Source organism: Cygnus olor, chromosome 5 (assembly GCF_009769625.2).
Source record: "Cygnus olor isolate bCygOlo1 chromosome 5, bCygOlo1.pri.v2, whole genome shotgun sequence".
NCBI lineage: Eukaryota > Metazoa > Chordata > Aves > Anseriformes > Anatidae > Cygnus > Cygnus olor.
Genome location: NC_049173.1, coordinates 26,122,469 through 26,144,386, shown reverse-complemented (window position 1 = coordinate 26,144,386; position 21,918 = coordinate 26,122,469). Strand labels below are relative to the sequence as shown.

At 39.5% G+C, this 21,918-nt stretch overlaps 1 long non-coding RNA gene across 1 annotated transcript; it reads left to right on the top strand.

The window, feature by feature from the left end:
* Window positions 1-1,328: 1,328 nt before the first annotated feature.
* Window positions 1,329-7,504, top strand: LOC121071069. The gene is made up of 3 exons (XR_005820360.1): window positions 1,329-1,499; window positions 6,957-7,158; window positions 7,230-7,504. It is a non-coding gene; the product is annotated as an uncharacterized LOC121071069 (long non-coding RNA).
* Window positions 7,505-21,918: the final 14,414 nt, after the last annotated feature.

Sequence of the window (21,918 nt, the reverse complement as noted above, 5' to 3'; positions counted from 1 at the left end):
CAAAGCCTGTGGCAGCAGCCGAAATCTCACCTGACTCCATGCCTGTGGGACACCAGCCCATTCAAAGACACATCACTGAGATGCATCGTAGCTGGGGTGAACCCCAGTAGATGCTCAACAGACAGTGGGTGTACCCCAACTGTTTTACAGGTGTGCTGGGCTACCTGCAACAGGCATTTCTGCCTGCTCGCTTGAAGACTCTTGAGTTTTATTGATAAATTAGTGCTGTTTTGTCTGCAAATCCATGGAACTTTGGTGACATCCAGTGACAGGTTCTGCTGGAAGGTGTTTTTTCCCCTGGAGTGACAGGAGGGAAAAGCTGGTGCTCTGCTGCTTTCCCCTAATGGTGTTAGCAGGTGAATCTGAATATAGGCTGAAAATCACAGGTACTTGAATCATGTACTAGTGACTTTTAGAGGCAGTTGTGATTTACCTTGGCTTTATCTTCGATCTTGAAACTGTAAATTGCTGTTGGGTGTTAATTAATCACAATTTAAAGCAAATATTTTGTCCCATGATCCATTTAAATAAGCAAAGGCGCCTTTGACAAACTTTCTTAGGGTTTCCCCCCTAATGTTCTTCCGGTTTGAGGTATCTCTTAAAGCAATTGTCTGAACGTCAAAGTCAAAACTGTGAATAGTGCCTGATGTTTTATTTTATTTTATTTTTTTTCAGAGTAATAGTGGAGCGAATACTCATTTATTTGGGGGGGGGGGGGGGGGGGGGGGCGGGGAGAAAAGAAAAGAGCCCAATCTGACAGTGATACACAAAGTAATAAACTAATTGTGGTAACTTGCTCGAAAAGGGAGGCGTTTGTGGATGAAATTTCTGACAACAAATTATTACATTCACCTCTTAAAGTGTAGTGTTTTAAGCTAAATAGAATCAGGTTCAAATGACACTGTAAAAGGGAGAGAAATAAGTGATGCTAAAACCATGTCATTAAAAACTATATTCAAGCTAAATTGCAAAATGGTTAGTTTTGTATAGTAACATTCAAATCCTGGCAATTGTTCTTGTAATAAATATAATTTCTATAGCATTTTCTTAGATTATTCAGTTAATCGTTAGCGCTGTTTTACCTCTTTACAACAACGCGCACTTTCTTTTAAAAAGGAACTTGGTTATTTCTTTGGTCAGGGCCTATTTGCTCCTTTTTTATGGGAGATTTTCAATACTCGGCAATGCCGCCGAGCAAAAAAGGTCCATCCACTTCACTTGTGATGCCTCGTGCATTACCTAAAGCACAACAGAACAATGGCAGACAACAGAGCCTTTCTCCCCGCTAACAATGCAGTCACCATGACAACCAGCAGAAGAACGTTTGGCCAGAAAAAGCTTGGAGCTCGGCGGCCCAGACTAATCAAAAAATGGAATAACATGACAACAATTACACTGATGAGTGAGAGGGAAGCTACGGATGCATTCAGACACCTATGGCACTGCAGACTGGATGCATTCAGCATTTTTGTTTAGTGTCTTGTGTTTTTTAAGAGCAGGTAAATAGACGAGATCGAATTGTGTAACAGAATGTCAGCGCTCTCGTTAAATTGAAAATTCCTTTTCTTTTGCTCTGCTACTTCAAGCACACTGAAGAGGCTTTAGGAGAGATGAGGTTTTGAAGTGAAATATGTAATAGATACAATATGAGTGTCACAAGGCAACTTTATTTAGCTTTAAAAATGTAAACTTGGATTTTCAAACACACGGATGCAAATAAATATGGCCAGATTGTGCAGCGAATAACTGACCTCACCTTTCCCTTTAATTCCAGAAAGCTGGACATGTGTCAAACATTGATTAGAAGTGATGGCTTGTTGTTTTTAAACCAACCACTTGTGTTTATTTGTATCCACTGTAAAATATATCGCAGCCTTTTGTACAGACCTTTGCTCCAGACCAAGACAAACTTGAACTGCAACCATACCTGTGCCGCAAATCAAGCAACAGACATAACACTGTACTTCTTCTCTGAAATACCCCAAATTTAGCTTTGTGCTAACAGCCTCCTATTATAAGCTCCCAATTGTATGTTAGAAGTTCTGGTATTTTCTTTATAGGAAAGGGGGAAGGGAATTTCCGCTGCTATTGCAGGAAAATGCATCCATGATTTCTACTGTTGAGAATAATCTATACATTTTAGGGAGGGGAATAGAGGAGGGAAACTGCTGTTTAAAAATTGTGAGGTATCTGGGGATAGCCAGGAGGTGTTTCGGCAATTTGGAAACAGCAGTGGGCACAAATCCCTGGCCATTTCTTTGTGTTTACCTAACAATGGCATGCAATAGTTGTGCCGCCAGTCCTTTCCATACTGCTCCATGCCTAATCCAAAATTGCCTCTATGCCCACTCCTGCCTTCTTTCATGCCCTTGCTGGCTCCTAAGTATATCCTGTGGCCAGCTTTAGTTATCATGTGGAATTAATTGTTTAAATGCACAATTAAAACCACTATCTGAAAAAAATGCTTGGGCAAACCCTTGTGCTTGCTTGAAGCACTTTGAACTTGACTGGTTATGTAAAGGAGCCTTTGGCCATTGCAAAGAGAAAGCTGGGGATGTTCACAGTAGGCGTAAATCCTTACCTGGCACAGCCATCAGCACTTATCACTGAGTCTCCAACACATAGGATGGGGAGATGGGTGGGCACCAAGGATGGGGCATGCACAACAACTCAACAAACCGATGATAGCCAAGCTACAGCAAAACCAAACAGCACCTCATATGCAGTGATCATCTCTTTATGTTGGCACTATAAGAGATTTTAGGCTGCTTACGTCTGGTCTGCCACTCTCCCACTAAATTCTGCTCTCTCACTTGCCCATCAGATTCTTAGCACCATTTTCACATCTAAGTTCAACAGTCAGATAGACATGGATACATAAAGATTTTTAACCCCATATGCTTTTATTTATTTATTTCCACATACAGAACTCCTTCCCTTTTGCCCTCTGAGATGTCTGCGTTTCACTCAGGTACTGATGCTGGCCACTTCCTTTGTTCAGCCATCTAAAACCCACCATCCTACCAAAAATGCCAAATGCTTAGTTGAGTTCAGGCTATTTGGAAGTAACATTCCCAAACCAGAAATGAACTTCTCTCTCAACATAAAAGTGCCAACCCCCACCACACTCGCCTGGGAGTTTGGGGTATTGGAGCTATGAGGAGAGACAAAGGCAAATTAGAAGGTGAGCTTAGGTTGTTTACTGGGTACCATTTACATTAAATTAGATGAGGTATAGGAGAGATTAAATGGAATAGTTCTGAATAATAATGGTAAAGCTTAGCAGAAACCATCAAAATAAGACAGAAAGTGTGGAAATTGGAGGTTAAGTGAATAGGGGCTATGTTGAAGACTAGCTCAGGTAAGCCATAGCTATGCTGGTGAGTAGGGATAGAGAATAGATTAATCTAAAACAAGGCTGGGACTCTTACCATGATTTGCACACTAACATGCTTGCCCTAGCACACTGTAGCCTTTGGATCTGTCTCCTCTCCTCTTATACCAGGCCTGTCATTGCCGCCCCTGGCCTTCTCCTGCTTGTCCTGATGTTAAACATTAAAAGACCTTATTTCCCCTCTTTTTTTTTTTTCTTTCTTCCCCACAGAAGACCATGTTCTTCCTTGCTCTACTTCTGGCTCTCCTCCCAATTAAATACCCTGAAGCATCCATGAAGGGAGACACAGAAAGAAGATATGTCATAGGATAGGGTATTTTTTTCTGCTAGAAGTGGGGCAGCAAACTCTTCACCTGCCTGTTAGTGCCTTGTGACACACCTTGAACAGGCTAATATACCTTCGTGGCAGGCCATTTTCTTTAAAATATGGCTGTGTCCAGAAATTTAACTCTGCAAGAGAATTGTAAACGTGCCTGTTCAGGAGATGGGCAGACTGGAGAAGAAGACCCCAAGGCATTTGGAATTGTTACAGCATCCCTGCCACATCAAAGTTTTTTGTAAAACCTTTGATATACCACTTCTAGTTTATACAGATGAAAACTCTTAATAAAAAAACATAACCTATTTTTGATAAAGAAAACCCAATGTTGCACTTTCAAACCTATTTAACCTTCATATGTTTAATCATTTTTTTTCCCATGGGTAGAACCCATATATTAGACAACCATCAACCTTTAAAATTATTGTACTCAAAAGGTAGGTGCCCAGGTAACCCAAACCCATCAAGTAACATGTGGGTTATATATGTGAAAGTACAGTATCAAATGGATTTCTAAACAAAAAGTTGTGAGGAGAGGAGAAGAGAGGACAAGACAGGAAAGGACAGGACAGGACAGGAGAGAGCAGAGTAAGGGCCAGGGTAGTAGACGTCAATACTGCAAGACAGGGTCAGAGCATGAGGGAGACACAGGAATAAGGAATGGGGAAAGAGCATCCCCTGAAGGACCTAAAGAGGATATTTACTCCAAAAGTCTCTCTTCTGGATCTGAGCTGGCTGCTTATTTCAAATAAACAAGTTCTTTTATTGCTCACACGTAAACAACCTAAAGGGATGCTGCATAGCACAGAAATTCTGTGTATCATTTATATGTATTGAAATATAGCATTTTCTTCCTTTAAGTTGTGCCAGGAAGCTTTATACACTACAGAGGTCAGGATACTGCTGGTCTGTACTAGCCCAGGACATTTTTTGCTATTTTAAATACAGGTGCTATGTTTGCTCTTTTCAGTCAGATAATACCAGCCTGAGTTGATAGATTTTTATTTTTACTCCTTTCTATAGGGCTCACAATTTCACGTGTCAGTCCTTTCAGTAGTCTGGGATGAAGGTTATCTAGTGTACCTTCCTGGAGCACATTGAGTTCTTTGAATTCTTCTTACACCTAAGATGGAAAAATCTATTCTAACCATTTCTATATACTTTTCCCATTAGCCAAGCTGCTTTTGTTCCCAGCTTCCTCTTTGTTATCCTAACTGAAACCTAAAGTAAAATAATAATTTATTTTGTGGGCCATACAGATGTTATTTTTAACCTTATCCTCTTTTCTTTGATCCTTCTGTCTTTATGGTTGAAAGCAGGGAACATTTTTACTGCTAGTTTTCACCTTCTTTGGAAAAACATTTTGGGTATAACCCTGACCTGGTCTTCCCATTACTTCAATGTAGTGGAAATATTTGCTTTCTCTTCAATATGTTGTAAATGCAAGATGTTCGAAACACGGTACTTGATCTTGTCTGATTTTACTGAGCGCTAAGTTCTCCCTGTGTAAATGTATAAAAGTAAAAAAGTCTGTAAAAAACAATCTTTCTTTATGTTTATCAGAAGTATTAGTAACAAGTTAGGGTATTACTAATAAGAATGTTTTACTAAAGTATCTGCACAAAAATTCTTTCACTGATAGGTTTCACTGTAGGTTTTGATATCAATGAGGAAAAAATAGTGCAATGAATACAAGAGACAGAGGAATAAATTAGTGCCAAGTTGTACACATTATTATTTGCAGTATATGTGTGTGCTAGGTTAAAGAAAGGCCTTAATGAATATGAGAACAAAACTCCATATGGCATTCTGTTCCAATTAATGGAAATGTTGTGTGGCCATGTTTTCACATATAATACTGTTTCTATTAAAACTATATCACTATTTTCCCCTTGTAAATGATTGCTATCTTTTTTATTTTTTATTTTTTTATTTTTTTTTAAAGAAAGGACTGTAGTTCATAGCATAGTATAACATTTAAATTGCTCTGGTTGCTTGTGTGGTTCAATCACCTCATTTCTTTTTTACTTATTTTCTCCTGGTATTTAAAAATCATGGTAATAGTTAAAAAAATCTGAATGCAAGAAGAAACTTTTATTTAAGTCAGAAATAGAAGATTGTTTAGTATATTAGCGGAACCAAGTTGAAATATTTACACAGTATATTGATTTTTTCAGTTGAATAAGTCCTTACTGCTTTTTATTTTTCTCCTTTCCACATAGTAGCGATATTCTGATCTGAGTTGCATTGTTTTGGACTTCTGATGTTTGAATTTCCCATCCATAATTAGTATTACTTCAGTAAACTTCAGGAATGACCTAAAGTACTACTCTTCACCATGGGGTGCTTGGGGCTATTTTTATGATCTAATGCACTTTCAACAAGGAAATGGTCTGCACTCAGACCTACACAGAGTGCTGCAAACACCTTTCTTCTCCCTGCTCTGCCCCCTCCATACCCATCTCCTACTGACAGTATGATGACCTAGAGACAATTTTTTTTCTTTTGCACTGTCCCCTGCCCCACTCCATTTCCATGAACAAACAGCAAATACAACTCACCAAACTGCAGCTGGCAGAAGTATTTGTAGAGGTATCAGACTTTGGGATATTCAAAGAGTCCCCTTCCATCCATTGATAGCTGTTTGAGTCCCTCATTGAATTTTATTTTTTTTGTTTTGTTTTGTTTTGTTTTGTTTTCTTCCCCTCTTGCATCTTCTACCTTTCCTGGCCTGCTCACCCATCTTCTATTCTATGGCCAATGCTCCTCACTTTTCTTTCCGTTAAGCATCTATCTACTAACTAAATATACCCATAAATAAAGTTTTATGCCTCTTACATCCTGATCTAGACAGTCTGGCTGATGTAAAACCTAAGCTGTTCTTACTTGAGGAACTTGTTCTTGTAAACAGCCGAGAGGTCTCTGTGATCAAGGGCTAGCAGAAAAGTGGTTCATGTCACTAAATGCACAAGAAAAAGAATGCTAAAGATGAATGAACAACTGCACTTGCAAATAAGCAGCCTATCTCAGTTTTCAAAGTTTTGGGTTACTGTGTCCAGAACAAATGCTCTACAGGTTCATTGAATAAGCTATCTAGGGGAAAGATAAACCAATATTCTTAAATAGCACAAGGAATGCTGGCAAGCAATCCACGCCTGAATCTGAGAAGAGGTAGAAATGCAACAGTAGAAATGTCAGGCTGGGAATTTGAAACAGTCTCCATGTTTTTCATTTCTTTTTAAGTCGAAGTGGGAAGAAGAATAATGCCTGGCTGACAGGATATCATCAAAGGACACAGGTGCTGCTTCTCCACGGACAAGAATCCGCAAGCTGCACATTCTTCTTTAAACTGCTGTGGCAGGTAGTCTGGTGCCAGCAACGAGAGTGGTTCCTCTGACACCCAGAGAAATAGGCTGCCAGGAGGAGTCTTGTTGGGCTTGCAGAGGTGAGCTCGGGCTGTGGGGAACTGGGAAGCAAGAGAAGAACACAGTCCTATTGTTCTGTCACTTCCCTCAGCAGTGTCAAGTCAGCAGTGCACCACAGAAAGAATCTGCTCAAGTACCAAGGGTCATGCTGCGGTCCTTGGGGCCATGGTGTGGGTCTCCAAGCTTGGCCAGTTGCTGATAAGAAGAGTTCATCAAGTCATCAGGGCCTTGAATAATGGAAGGTCTAGTTCATATCTTCAGGTGAAAATGGGTATGTTAAGTGAGGACTTTGTCCAGAAGCTGTTATTTCTGTGCTCTAGATCTAATTCCCACAATGTTTATGTGTGGTGACCTGCAGTTTTAAGTCTTCCTTTTTTTTTTTTTTTTTTGAGAGAGAGAATAATAGATCCAATGATTCTATAACAGATCTTGGTTGTTTAAGAAACTACTATGTTTTATTTAAATAATAACTGGCCCCAAATTTCTTCCTGCCCTCTTATTTCATCCAAGATCCTTCTAGTCTATCTTCATCCCTCATTATCTCATTGAAAGTTCATGTGACTTCTGCTTGGCCAAATCTTGGAAGACTGCATTACTGCCCTTTTTCTGCCATTAACAATCATCTCATCATTCACCTCCAGAAGTTGTCATTTGCCTTCCAGATCTCCAGTAATTCACATGAAAAATTGTTCTCAGACAGTTTTTTGCAAAGGTCTCACCAAGATTTATGTCATCCCCTTTTGCTTCTCTCTTCATGTAAGATTCTTCACATAAGTTTCTCCTTGTGACTATTAAAAATACTCCCATCACTCCTGCACACAAGCTACCAGAGCTAGCAAATCCTAGGGAAGAGTGAGACACAATGTCACTGGAAACCAGGTGACACAAACTCCTTCTAAGTAGTAGAAAGTCACTGTCTTATACAAAAAGACAAAGCTTGTTTTTGTAGAGAATAAACGTTGCTTGATATCTTGGAACAAGAAAAGTGGCTTACCTCGTTTTTATTGAACTAAGAAAGTAAATACACTGAGCTCGAGAGTTTTAAATCAGACTTTTACAGGACATGTATTTTTACTTGGTGCAAAACTGAGAATATTTCCCTCCAAAAGAAACATAACCTTAAATAAAATCTAATGTAACAAAACAGCAATTTGAACTCTGAATTGTTTTCCAATACCTGACTATGGAGACATATAATCACTGGTGCTGCATTCTTAAACTGAAGTTAAAAAAGATGAGTAAAGAAATAATATCTAAATGGATATCAGTGGAAAATAGGATTATTTAAGGAGACTCATCTCCTAGGTGGATAAAAATAAGATATTCAGGTAATTTTCAAAATGCAAAGCTATCTTATACAATGGAGACAGCTAAAAAGTGCCATTTGCTAGCCTGCAGTGAATGATTTGTAGTCATCAGAATCCTGCAGGTAATTGAGGAAATCTGCATCGACATATTCTGCACTACTGCAAGGATATTATTATAATGAGCCAGCGCGCATGGATCAGTGTAATTGCCCTCTAGTGCACAGCCTTGGAACTGATCCCAGCTGTGCTATAGGACCGCACTGCTCCAGAAAGAAAAAAGATCCTGCCGGTAAGTCTGAAAAGGGGGCAGCCGGATCCAAGCTCCGCTGGCGTCAGGTGGCTCTGAGTAGCCGTAAATGTGATAAGAGAAGGAATCCAGTTAGTGCACACCAAGACCATCCTGGGGTCTGAACCAACACACGGTAAGTGGAGATGTCTGGGGGATTTGCTGCGAAACCTCAGTGCTCTTCCAAACCCAAATGCTAACATAGCCGCAGACATTAGGAGCCTAGATAACCATGGGCCTGTTTTGCATTGCTTCCAGTTGTTTGCTCAGGGTTGTGTTTCATGGGAGTCTCAAGTTTCATAGCCTTTTAACAAAATCTGGTATTTTTGTCAGTGCAGACAAAAAAAACAAAACAAAACAAAACAAAACATCCTGAAGTTTCTAATTCTTTCCTCATATGGGCAAGAAAATGAGTCCTGTATTCCCTGGGCAAAATCCTCTCTGCACTACTGTGCAAACATTGAAAGAAAGTGGTTGGCAGGTAAGTTCATAGCTCCAGCCTCCAAGCTGGGTATTTTCTCTGAGTTACTTCTCACCATGTAAGATGTAAGGATTTGTCAGTAAGGGAAGAAGATTTCTAAACAAATCATCACAATGCACAATATCTTGTCTCTTTGTGTGAGGAAATTCTTTGGCAACTTGTGCATTTCACATCCATATCTCACTGGTAGGTTGCTCACAGATTTGAGTTCTCTGTGGATACTGGGGTTGTGTGGGCATTCTAGTTACTGCAGGTAATTATGCACAGTATCTGCCTTCTCTCTGCCTTGTTCAGGGTTGCCTGACAACTATCCCATGGCCTATAAGTAATTGATTGTTGGCAGTATTTCGGTTCCTTGATTACTGTGAAAAGCTGCTATGGGTAAGGTAGGAATAAAATAATGTAAGGACTTTGATTCATTGTTTTCAATATTTTCCAATGATCCATTCTCTCCTCCATCCCTCGTGTTTCTGTCTCACAACTTCTGAGCCCACTGGCTAGTTTCAACCAGATTGAAATGATGATGCTCAAAGGTAGAGCAAGGATCTGAGTCCCTGCCATCCTCCTCAGCTGGAGCTTCAGCCAAAGCTGCATCAGCACCAGCCTTACAGCAGTGCCCCTGCCCTGCTTCATCACACATCCATGTCCCCTGCACCATCCCCCAGCAGAACTGAAAGGAACAGAAGGCAAATATGGGAGGAACCCTTCCAAGAAAACATCATGAACAGATTTTACTGATATTGCCTACTGTGACTGCAAAGAAAGAGTCACCATTGTTTCTTCAGTCTTAATTCCAATTTGTAGGGCTGAGCTGTCCATTCTTTGTCCCTTACTATGCTTCCTTATAACAAGCTGGGTTCTCATTGATGAAGACTCCTATGGTCTTTCCAGTAATGGATGAAGTCTGGATTTCTTTCAAGTCAGTGGTAAAATTCCTACTGATTTTCACAGGACTTTTGTCCATAGGGATTTCAGTATATGCTCTCTCTTCACAGTTTGTCTTTATTTGATACCTCATCAAAGTTTTAAATCTGCCAAAGCTGTATCTAAGCATTTACATTCTTATAAAAAGATCTACATATTTTCCAATCCACAACTTAAAAGAAAAAAATCAATTTCTGGAGATCATTTTCCTGTTTTTCACATCATTGTTCTTCCTTTCAAAAAGAATAAATACATTTGCAATGCAGTGAGATCCTTTCTACAATAGCACCTAAGAAATGGCCTCTGCCACCTGACATTTGCAGCAAAACTGTGTTATTACATTTAAATTTCCAAGTCTCAGTAGCCAGCAAGTTACTAGGGTTCTATTATAGTTGTGATACATGAACTGCACATTGTTATGGTAATGACTTTTTTTTCCTTCCCTTTGAAGTGGCAGTGTATATACAAAGGATATCCCATTGGTCTTGGAATGATATCTCCTTTACTTCAATTCCATGTACTGTGCAGTAATCACAATTGCATAAGAAGGAATTAAAGCACATTACAGCTCCAGGTTCAGTGTTCATGCTAGCTTAACAATGGTCAAAGCTAAACCAAAGCATCTGTAAGTGCTAACTTCAGAATAAATTAGAAGAAATAAAAATGATACTTTACCTGACCATCAACCATGATGCCCAAGAAGCTGGTCTTCAAGTTCAAGGATGACGTTGGGGCAGAATCCAGATCTACACAATGGCACTCAGGAAACATCATGGTGGTTTACACCGGCAGTAAAAGAAAACAACATTGTTTCTTCATATAGTCATTATAAAATATTACAGCTGACCAGATGGTGGAGCAATTACATTTCCATAGTTCTAAATGGCTATTTAGCTTATCCACTTGTGAACTGTTAATTAACATTGGAAGAGATATCATTCATGTTCAAAGGGAAGAAACAAGTATATTGGACGTGCTTAAACAAAGACTTGTGAATTTTATTAAAGCAGAGATTCAATTCTTTCACCTTGCTACTGACCCCAGTAAGGAACAAAAGAAACAAACAAACAAAAAGTCTTTGACAATAAGGCTGTGGCATAAACAGATGAAAGGCAGGAAACTCAGGAAGCTGAGCAGTCCTGTGAGCACATGTGCACAACACATCACATTGTTTGCTGCAAACAAGCTGAACCCCTCCAGCTGCATGGGTGAACACATGCTGCACTGAAGATCACTTGCACACACAGAGGGATGAGCTGCTGTGTGAATGTAACCCCCTGCCCCAGGACCAGATAGCACTGTCACTTGCAAAACACTGTGTTGGGAAAAACTCATGTGGGTATTTTTCTTAATTCATCTGCAACACAAAGAGTTTTTATTCAACAGTTTATCAATGCACTATTAAATTCTATTACAAACTAACAGTTAGTTTAGCCAAACATATATACAGTTCAAAGTACTTATATTCCTATATTGTTCTAGAATGATTTTTTGCGCCATTGCCTTGATGTGGTTACACAAGAACAAATGCATTAATAAACAAAGGAGACTAAGGGCTGAAGTGAATAAGGCAGGGGAGGTTTTTAGGAAGAATCAATTAGACAATCAAATTTAAATGAAAAAAAAAAAGAACACAATGCTTCTTTAAGACTGAAACATAAAAACAGAGAGGGGTTTCATGTAGTTTAATGCATTTACTTTAACTGCTCAATTACTGCTCAATTAATTCAACTGCTTGAATTAGTCTATTCAAGCTAACTTTCCTGAGTTCCTCCACGTAGACTAACCTTCAGTCTTCTGAAGACTGGGGTAATGCACTTGCTGAGATGTGCTGATAGTCCTCAGCTCTTACCTAGCTTCCAGACAAAGCCATCTGCATCTTCCTGCCCATGTGCTCCTGAGTCAGGTAGTTGCTGGGCCTTCTCTCTGTCCCTAAAGCAGGAAAGCATAGCCTGCTTTTACTGTCTGTGAGGTTAAAAATGCCCAAAACAGTTTCAGCAAGAACATGCAAAGAAAAGAGAGAGAGAGAGAGAGAGAGAGAGAAAAGAAGACTGATGTCTCATTCACAATAAAATGACTTCAGATTCCAGTAGCCCTGTAGTTAGCATGACCTTGGTAACCTGGGTTCATTGAAATAAAACAGACTTCAATAACTGAAGTGGAGTTTCAAGTCACTTAAAAAAAATAACATGCCAGATGCTTTTATGTTACCCACCAGGGGTGCTCAACGCACATTGCTGATCATTTCTGCCAATTTGATTTATCAGTTATTTTTATGTCTTCTTCTTGTTAAATGTAAAATGCTTAAGGGAGCTACGGGAGAAATGACCTAGGCACCCATATCGTGGTAGCAGCACCGTTGCTGTTTAGGAAGAATCAGTCAAGTATGTAATTCACATTTTTTCTTCTTCAAAAGTCTTCTCTGAAGTGTGTCCTATTAGAGTATTCTATGAAGGTACCTTAAAATATGTGGAAATATATTATATAAATAATGTTCTTATCCGTTATGGAAGACATTTAACTTGAAATGTCTCAAAGGCAATCTCCAGGACAGTATTTGGGGGTAAACAAAATGGCAACTTACCTGCTATGCCATCCTGCTCTTTTCCCTGCAGTGGCAATTTCCAAATGCAGACACAAAGCAAGAGCTCCTTTTCACAGCTCCTGGATCCTTGTCTAGGATCTCATGAAAGTTATTTCCTGATGATTTCTTAGACTTTCCTGGCTCTGTTATCCCTTCTTCCTACAGCTGTGGCTGTCCTGGTGTGATTACAGTGCCTAGAATATCCTGAGTTGGAAGGGACCCGCAAGGATCACTGAGTCCAACTCCTGGGTCTACACAGAACCACCCCAAAATCAGACCCTATGTCTGAGAGCATTGTTCAAATGCTTCTTGAACTCCAGCAGGCTCTGTGCTGTGACCACTACCCTGGGGAGCCTGTCCCCGTGCCTGACCACCCTCTCAGTGAAGAACTTTTTCCTAACATCCAGCGTGACCCTTCCCTGTTGCAGCACCATGCTGTTCCCTTGTGTTAGAATTGTATCTCAGGTAGGTTAAAACTGTTCCTTGGATGTCATGACCAGGATGTATCAAACTGGCACCCAAATTCACATACAAATTCCTAGGCAGAGTTGTACAACCTGCACTCAAGCCTGTTTCTAATTCTGTGGCTTCACTACTACAGTGAAAGCCACACCAGTGAGAGTTAGCACGTGTAAATATTAAGTGGATTTTTAAGAACCATTAGAAGGCATGTGTTTCTGAATGAAAATCAGGGGATGAAAGTAGAAGTATCTGCTGGCTCTTCTTTGAGACACGTTTGTAATACTCCATGAAAGGAAAACAGAGTCTGAGCTCTGAGAGCAGAGACAGCTTGAGCCCTCACACCAGGGTCCAAGTGGTTTGGTTTCTATTTTTAACACTTTGTTTACAGTGAAAAGCGAGTGTGGTTTAATTGTATTTTACAGAAAGTGCATCTTTAAGCAGGAATTGTACAAAACATATACTTGAAGATCCCAATTTTAAGAGCGTGTATAATATCTAGCATCAAATAGAAATGCTTCAGTGATGTGAATTGCAGGTACTGGCCTTGCTTTTTTTTCACCCAGAGAATTCCAAGTTACTTTACAGTGAGTTATTGTTAGTTGCGGGAAGGTCTTGGTGGTTGTTTTTTTTTCAGCAGTGTTTGTACTCATTCTGCATTCACTTAAGTGGTGCATCCACATGACTGTGTGTGCTGTTACGAGAAAGGCTGAAACCATTGCACTGAATCTCTCCATATGACCTTTAGCAATATGTTAACAGTCCCACTTGCAGACTATTTGCAGGAATCAGTTTTCCTTCTCTTCACTTCAAAGTTGGGTGCTGAATTATACAACTCCCCAATTCTTTTGACTGGTCTTTCTGTTTTCTGAAGATTGACTCATTTCCTGTATTTGAATAAGATAGTAAAAGTGGATATAAAATATTATTTTGCAATTGTAATCAGAATAGCTCTCAGTGCAGATATTAATAGTGAATTCTAAGACTCAGCCTGATAACAGCTGAGTTTATGGTTTCATGGGCTAGATTCTGCTCTCGTCTATTTCATTGTAAACCCAGAGTAACTGCCAGAAGTCAGTGGACTTGCTCCAGATTTCTGCAAATATAACGGAGGTCTGCCTCTTGCTCCATGTTTCTTCTGCAGTGGGGGTGACATCATCAGTCTGGGTGTATGAATCAGGGCACAGATGAATCAGTTCAGGAAAAATTAAAAGCAGCTCATTCCCTACACTGAAACTGCTCTTTGGATTCATTTGTATAAAGATATTTGTTACCTCACTGTTTTTTCTGAACCACACATATCCTACTTAACTCTATCATCTTTCTAAAGCCATGACTCTATTTAATCTTTTGCACGCTTTTTCTTTTTCTTTTTCTTTTTCTTTTTTTTTTTTTTTTTAGTTCATACTAAACACTACAAAACACTGTCTACAAAACACTGAAGCATGAAAACTTGCAGAATTCAAAGCAGAGGTACAGAAACAACAGACTGCAATGAGGTATCTTTTATCAGTGAGGCATGTGGCTCTTAGTTCTTCAGGAGAGGCTGTTGAGCAAGAGCTCCTTTGGAATGCAGTTTGGGTATTAATTCTTGATTTTGCCAGCTGCTGTGTTGTTTCAGACTTTCTGGAAGTGTGCATATCTCAATTTGAAGCACTGTGGGAGGATCTAGCTCTGAATTTTGCTTTACTGGTTAGGGTTCAGAGGCTGAACTGCAAACTGAAGTTCTGAAATCTTCCTCTGTCAGGAATGTTACTCAAATCAGAAATGTTACCTTGGCACACTAGCCCTGAATATATAGAAGAAAAACATCAAAATTAGTAACACAGGAATATCATGATCATCCCATGCCATCTTTTGATGTAAACATCTATCATGGCCTCTATTCTGCCTTTAAGGTTCAAGTGAAAACATAAACCTATCTTTGCTCAGATCAAGACAAGTAGAGGAGAACCTACCTCTGTCTGCCGGCCAGGGACAACCACTGCAATGCACATTTTGGTTGACTCTTTGGTCTCAGAGAGGTTAATTGTTAAATACAGAACTTCACATTTCTACATCACCCCATCAATCCTGCAGCAACTTAAAGATACCTTTGGAGCCTCTTTTGTGGGCTACCATGTGTGAAATACTATGGTGGTCTCCTTTGTAGGGTGCATGTTTTCTATATGTTTCAACGATTGCTACTGCACATTATATACCAACTTCTAGGATAGCCAGGAATGAAACAAACCACAGAAACACTTAGGAATAGATATGTTAAAGCCAGCACTTAAGTAACTTTCATGAGCTCAGTATCTATCCCAGAAATGTCATTGCAGACATACATAAAGGAGACCATTGGTCTTTTTAAGTTTTGTAGGATCAAGAGCATTCTGTTAACTACTGGTGGATCTCAGTTGCCCAAAAGAATTACAGGAGTCAGGGTTAGCTGCAGTTCAAGTTCCCTGTGCTTTCCTGGACTTTGCAAAGTAGCAGATTTTGAAGCATGGTTATAGGCTGGTTGCCAAAGCTGGCTTTTCAAGCATGCTGTGAGATATCTGCATATGTTTAACCTTGTGCTGTGCCCAGATCCAAATCACATCAGTCCTGTGATTAAACCAACAGGGCAAACCCACTAAGGTAGGCATCGGTTGCCTGTCCAAGGTTCTGCACATCCTACCCACAGCAACTGCATGTCCAATGGATTTCAGAAATCTGCAGCTTCTGAGGGAACAAGGTTTAGGGAAAAGCAGAAAAGTAAGAGCAAAGATGTGCAAACTTTACCTATGATTAAGTTTTGGGATAGACATAGATGTGGGATGGAAGAAATGATAGGAAAGAGGTTCACAGGACTCAAAGTTTCATGGAAGTTCCTAATAACATGCCAGACGGATGGGGCTGCCTGGGTACTCAGAAAAGCAAAGCCATGCCTGTGTCCACTGACACCTTGTGAAAGAAAGAAGAAAGTTGGACTGGTGTTGGGGCCCTGTTAGAGAGTCTGCTAAGGTCAAGGACATTCAAGGTCATCTCTTGACACAGGTCATTCTGTGTGGATGACATAAAATCCTCATACCACCCCAGGCTTCTCAGATCCTGAGAGCATTATTGGCATGAGCAGCCTGTGACTGCCCCAGATCCTCAGCCCAGTCCTAAGCCCATTGCCTGCCCCTGCAGCCCGTACAGCCACTACTGCTCGGGCTGAAGGCACTTGTCTGCCTTGGAAGGAATTCTCCCTTGAACAATGAGTATGCATGACACTTGCCAAACAATAATGAACTACTTGATTACCTAAATGAGAATATGGGAGGAAGGATCTGATAGTCCTAGAGCAATGCCAGATCATTATTAAAGCTGGGTTTAGAAGTGACACCATTTCAGAGTGTCTTTGCTTGGCAGACTCTGGCTATTCAGAGTGCCCTTGTAGGGGATCTCACTGGGGGCTATTGTAGTGTGGAGAGGTGTCAATTCACGTGAGGAGGTTTACAGGCAGAAATATTTTATTAATGGAGTGTTTGGCTCTTATAGGTGCTGTGGGAGAGCATTGAGGCATCACCAGTTCTCTTCTCACCTTGTGTAAGACAGGACAGCTGGATATGGTCCAGTGCCTGCAGGAGCTTATAACTGTGGCAGAGAACAGCCAACCGGATGCTTTGCAATGCAGATCTGAGGGGTGGGGAAGTTTTCTTTCCCCAGCAGAAAAAACAGTTATTTGTTTCTTGAATGTCACACACACACACACACTAAAACTGAGCAATTTAATTCAGAGGAAAAAAATGCATGTTAATATATGTTTGGAATGATAGACATATTCTGACGTGGAGTACATCAGGTGCAGATATTTCTTAATGATATCTATCTCCTTTGGTTGTGACTGTGAATGCAGTTATATTTCCACATATGTACTTGCTGATGTTTTTATTTCTTCAGCGCTGACGACATAAATGATCTTTGCACTGGGTACATGCTTAGGAAAATTCCACTTGAACTCTGGAGCAATCTGAAGAATTTTGACAGAAAGTTGGAGGGGGGAGAATTTTACTTTGCACTCTCACTTGACTTAAGTCTACTGCCTTTGAAGACAGCCGTAAAGCTAACATTGATTTAAATGGAAACGTAAGTAGATCAACCCTGGTTGCTTTTGGAAGCCCTGCCCTGAAAACTCTGAGCTCACAAAACTTCAGCTTTTAATTCTACTGCTACTATGTAGATTACAGTTTAAAGAGAAAGACTTGCCTGTTTAGATTTTCATTAAACTCATTGATTTCATATGAGTTAAACTCATTTATTATAATCTTTTTCAATGAGCAGTGTTTTTTCCCTAAAGTCTGCAAAAACTAATGTTTTCAAGAGACTGCACTTAGGAAAAAGAAAGAAAACACTGGGATAGTGTTGACACAACTTGTTCTAACATTTTGGAACATGTTTTTCATGCTGAATTTCTATGTGCTTTTTAAGAAGCAATATGTAAACTGAAGCAGTATTAATTTTAAAATAAAAAATTGAATGTTCAAATCATTTAAATAAATCACTTTTACCTAGTGAAAATCATTGCTGTGGCTGAAACATGATTTGATGGCTAATTTAAAAAAATAAATAAATAAAAATTGCTGTCTCTTTGAATTTCATTATGGAATCTCCTAGAAAATGGAAAATGCATTTCCTGACAGTTGTAATATGTGGGAGACTTTTCACTTAGCTTTGCAGAATGAAAGAACAGTTATATCTGTAGAGATGTGCTCTTTCTAAAAAGATATGTTATACCACAGACAAATAGAAGGTATTTTCATTTTCTGGAAGAAGGAATATTGCTCTTATTTTTGAGGATGGAGCAAGCATTTTGGAAAGTAGTTTCAGAAAAAAGGGTTGGAATAATTGGGGCTAAAAACGATTGAGCTGTTGGTGTGGGGCTTGAGAAGTTTTTGGATGGATCAATGGAAAAAAAAAATCTAAATAGAAGCCAGATCCCTAATACTAAGCATTAATGAGATTGCTACTGGAAGAAGAGATTGTGTTCATCTCTCTGACCTTGAAAAGGATCCTGACATGGTGAAATAGGTTCAGAAAAGAGTTACAAGAAGAAGTCTGAGAAATCTGTCTGCAGTAAGAAAGAGTGTCTACAGAACTTCTACTTTCTACAGAAAGTACAGAAGTACCATCTCTTTCAGTTTATCCAGAAGAAGATGAAGAGGAGACCATGGTTTGTAATTCCTACAGAGAGACAGATAATTTCTGATAGCCCAGGGCTCTTGAACTTTGCAGAAGTAGGCAGAAAAATTCAGACTGAAAGTAAGGCAGTTTTATGGTGATGCTAATTAACTTTCAGAACAACTTGCCTAGAGATGGAGTAGATTTTCTGTCATATGAAATCTCTAAATCAGGATCCATTTGTTATTATTATTTTTTTACTGTGTGTCTTCCTGCCCATCCCTGGGATTTAAAAACACACAGAGGAATCACCAGCTGCAGACCTCTGTCCTGCGTCATGCAAGGGATTAGAATAGTCCATTCTGCCTGTAAATTTGTGCATATACATTTTAGACAGTGGTGATAAATAAAAGAGCAGAAAGAACAGGATAAAAAGATGTAGAGGTCAACAGTAGAATTGTATGGTTACTGGAGGTATTATGCTTTCATATTCAATCTTTGATTCAGTTGTTTCAGGCTTAATCTGGAAAGGCTGAGATCTTAAAAATTAAACTAAATAAGAGGAGAACAATACTTGAGGGATCTGCCATGGGATGGGTGTTGTATGTAAAGCTCAGTCAGAGGAGCTGGCAGGTGGAGAATTTGTGAATTAAGGGTAGGCAGCCAACATGCTTATCTTTACTGTTGTTTTAAAATCTATACATTCCAAAGGCAGTGGTTTATATTTCTCTACATATATAGAAACAGGTTTTTGCTACAGACAGCTCCTAATGCAGGTGAAAACCATGTATTGATTACTTAAAGAAAGTTAAAATAAAAGCAATTTTTTCCCCATTTCCACACATTGCAGCTTTTGGCCTATCCACTCATAGCTAAAAAAGCATTCTTTCCTGATAATCAAGCTTCAGCTGTCTGAATTTCAGGCCGAGCCTCTCATCTTGAGCTCTGCTGAAGAGCTTCTTTAATTAACCATTATACCACAGATGTTATTGATTTTTTTATTTTTTTTTTTTCAAATCTGGTTGAAACATCATTGTGCTGGATCATCGCCAAGATGAAGGCCTGAATTTTTTGTGCACTGCTTTTACTCCTTCTGCATACCTTATTAGTCTCTATGTCTGTTAAGTGCAACCCTTAGTATTAACTCAGAAAATATAGCATTGATTTTTAGCCTTGCAGCCGTGATCTAAGGGCTCCTAATTTCGAATGTGGAAGCCTGAGTTCTCCATGAAGCTGTATCACTGTATGCTTCCTACAAGTAAGACCTTTCACTCTCTTTACATTTTTGCTGGACTTTTGATGTGGTTTAAAGTTCTTAGACTGGTTTTGTTGCAAGAGGAGTGGGGTGACATGACCAAACATGCCAGCCTACATGCATGGATGTGTAGATAAAATGTGGTCTGATTTGTAAGGGTGCTGTTCACCATGGTTTCTAATGATTTCAGCAGGATTGTGGCACCTCAGTTTCTCTGCAAACATGGGTGCTTATCTTTAGCTGCCTAAGTGTAATTTTGGGGAGATAAATGTTGCTGCCCAAGTTGCAATGTTTCATCCTCATTGTTTTAAATTTGACAATCTTTTTCTCTTTTAGCCTGTCATCAGGATACACAGGTCAGACACTAGCATGGCATAACGTCCCTAGTGGAATTGATTCTTGAATTTAAAGACTCAATTAAATCAAGTCTGCATTGTCAGGGCAATTTTTCTCCTTTAGCTGGTGGGAGAGCCTTGGTCCCAGCCTCAAGTGAATCTCAGCCCTCCCAACAGTGCATTCCTTTCAAAACACGTCTTCCTCTGGTGATGAATTCAAGAACTAAAACAACGACAATAGGTTCTTAAATTCTGATAAGATTTCTCCGAGTTTAGTGATACGTTATTTAAACATAATTTGAAGCTTTTAAAATACTGTAATGGCACCTCTTGACCTTTCAGAAATCACATGGAGAAAGAGATGGTGAAAAATGTTTATTTACTCTGCATTAGAAGCTAAATCCCTGTTCCTTCTTAGAACCGGTAGTTCTTTTATACGCGGGAACTCATGCATGTCGCTTCCATTCTTCAAACAAGAGCTAGACAGTGCTACTTGAACTGAAGAAACAATGACCTGCAGTCTATCCTATGCCTGAGTGATAAACAACAATGCAGACCTCTTGACAAGCTCTGGCATCAAGCGTGGAGTCTTGCAGCTCAACATGTCTGCTGAACAGAAGTTAGAAAAAGAAAAGATCATCTTGTAAACAATTAATTAATGTTTGTCATGAATTATCATTTTTACTTCCTTCTCAAGAGGCTCAAAGGGAATAAAAAGGCATTTTTGCAGGTGGTGGCATTCAAAGTAAGGGCAATCAAATGTTTGAGAGCAGTGGCACAGCACTTTGAGTCTCTAAGGGTGAATGGTGCTAGGATTAGAGCACAGCGGGGGGTTGAGGGTTTCAGGTGTGAAGCTTAATGTTTGTGATCAGCAAAAAAAAGTCTTGAATTTATCTAAACTGCTCTTCTGCTAACAGTACTTCTAGCACATAAATGTTCTGAAAGTGACAAGTGTTCTCATTGCTCTTCTAATGCAAACATGATCTGCATTTGAAAGATGCATCCCTTTTGCCTAAATTAGAATGTGCATCACAAAGAGCGTAAGATGATGACCCAAAAACAGTTCTTTACACACACACACACGCACGCACGCATGCATGCACACGCTTCAATTCAAGATAGAGACACAAAAATGCAAACTTCCTCTCCTTTTTACGCAGCTACCAGGGCTGCTGCTCTGTCCATTATTCTGTTTGCGCCGCAGGTTTGTAATTAGGATGTTTTACCACTGGTGCTTCAGTTCCTATCTAGCATCATTCACACAGAGTTTAGTGTCTTTGCAGCGCTGTGCATGAGGAGCTCAATTTTATTTTGCCCAAGCAGTTTTCAGGGATTTTTATGCTGTTCCATCCTAATGCATGCACACTCCTTACCTCCTCCCTCTGCTTATATCGCTGAGTACCACAGAGAAGACAGTATGATAGGAGTCCTTAACAAGTTTAAGCTATTCTGAGGAAATTAATTAGTTTAGGAATTGTATAGAGTGTTTGCTAGCCCTGGGAAAGAAAAAAAGGATTTAGTAAGAATGGTAAACGGATTGCACAAATTAATTTCTTTCTCTCTTTGGACTGCATATTTGGCCTTTTTTGAAAATATTTTTCCTCCATTTAATGTTAAATAAAACCTCCATTAAAGTAAGGAACAGGAAAGACCCGTCCCTTACAGGAAAAGCATTTTGCAACACAAGTTAGAAATAAAAGCAGCAAGGGGAAAAAAATTCAGATATATGTACCAATGTAGGAAAACCTGCACAGATCTGCTGTTTTTGCTTTAAATGTTTCCGTGATGCAATATGCTGTTACAGTTTGGCATACAGAGTGAGTGTGCTGCAATCTAGCATTGAGAACCACTGAGGCAGACAGTGCAGACTGCAGACAGTAACCGTGAAGGTAAATATATATATATATATATGTGTATACATATAATCCTACACCTTAATTGAGCTATCAGAAAAGGGAGTGTTGCCTAATGATTTACTTCCTTGGCTGAGCTGACCACATAAGACTGGGTGAATAACTTCTG